Source organism: Theobroma umbraticum, unplaced genomic scaffold (genome assembly GCF_002168275.2).
Source record: "Theobroma umbraticum cultivar Fairchild unplaced genomic scaffold, ASM216827v3 scaffold_77.0, whole genome shotgun sequence".
Lineage (NCBI taxonomy): Eukaryota > Viridiplantae > Streptophyta > Magnoliopsida > Malvales > Malvaceae > Theobroma > Theobroma umbraticum.
Genome location: NW_018397280.1, coordinates 1666224 through 1668100, shown reverse-complemented (window position 1 = coordinate 1668100; position 1877 = coordinate 1666224).

The following is a 1877-nucleotide window of genomic DNA, read 5'->3' as shown; positions in this document are numbered from 1 at the left end:
AACACTACACATGGGAGCTTGCTATGGAGGTGGTGGAGCAGCTTGCAAAGAACTATCAGCTAACAGTGCAAACTCCTTCAATCGCTTCAAAATGCCCATTATGATTGGTATTTTGGTTGTTGCAGCTCCTCCTTAACACTCCATCACACACCAGCTTTCACACACAATATAGTTATCAAAGAAAGAAATCCTATGCCATCTCGTTTAGTTCGACCCATATGTAATATGGCAAAAAAGATAACATAACTGATGTCAATGGATTTATGCATCCTAATGGAGTAAATAAGAACTACACAATCCCATGTCATATCACTAATGTTAGTCAATGGAAGCAATCTCGCCACCATAAATGGAACCAAACTTTCAACTCTTTCTTTATGGCATTTCATTTAAAGAAAACAAGTTCTCCATGCAACATTTTCCATTGGGCTCCTTCAATATGAAGTGTGGATACGATCTCATCAAAATCCTACTAATCGCCTAAGTATTGCCTTAATTCATCATTCTCAATATTTAGAGTTCCAAAAAGTGCATTAATGGATTGATTGTGAAAAGGATCTTGTTTGCCACATATGAAAGCAACACCATCAACATGTTCAAACATATTGGTGTAAAACTCCCTTACCACCGGCACAACTGCAATTTCAAGTTAGTCACAAAATAGCTGCTAAGGTCATTCTTAATTCATCTAATGAATCTCCTCATAATGGATGATAGGGATATTTAGCCCTCATTCAAGAATAGGCACTTTGTTGATTAATGACATTTGATATCTCGCAGATGCATCAGCTGAGACAAACTTTGATCGATCAAAAACGTCATTTAAGCTTGGTTTGGATCACTTTAGTGTCATTCTTGCAAAAGAAATTCAAGCATCAAAACAAATTTAAAGTGCCAATGTGCAATCCATGTGACGTGCAAACAGCCATGAAAATATTAAAATTCCAAATGCACTAATTTAATTAATTGCTTTCCAATTTCAACAAACCCAACTCAACAATCCCATAGCAACATCTTAAAAATTGGCAATCTCACACCATAATCTATAGGAATTTTATCCATTCCTCATAACAATCAACAGTAAGTAAATAAGATTCTATGAACCTTCACAAAATTGCACTTATCTAAAATACTCAAGAATTTCAATCATTTTATCAGCAGACACTGAATTCCATTTACCTAACGAAAAGTGCAATGGGGTTTACCTATTCATCATCTACTAAACACGTTTTTTATCTTTTTTTTAATTACACAATATATAAATAGGCATAGTCTTCTAAAATATCCACTACCCCATATCAGCAACAGTAAGAATTCCCATACCAATTGCAACACATACTCTTGATCCACTCAAATTTCACATATGCAGTATTCGTCAAATAAAGGCCTATTTATTCAAACAAAAATAACTATTATCAACAACACCAAAAATTCAAAATACTCCAAATTTTATTAACTCAAACCGTAATCAAGAAGAACAATGATAAGCCCATCATTAATCAAATAAAAATTATTCACATATGCTGAGAATCCATGAAAGAAAAATTATTATTGGGTATTATTAGCAAAAGTAAAGAAAAATCTCAAAAACACCCAAAAACTAAGGAAGAGTGAAACAAAAATCCTTACTTGAGAAAATATGTGGAGTGTAAGAGGAATAATGAATGAAATAGCAAACTTTGAGGACCCAAGAGACAAGGTTTGTAGTGAGAGGGAAGAAAATTTTTTGAATGAGAAAGATAGAGGGAGAGAGGGTTGGTTGAAGAATAGGGGAAGAAGGGAGAAAAAGAAGTTTTTAAATAAAAAATCATGTTAGGCCCGTTCCAGTACCACAACCCTTGCTTTGAAGGCTGTGACTCTCAACCAATTACCACCTG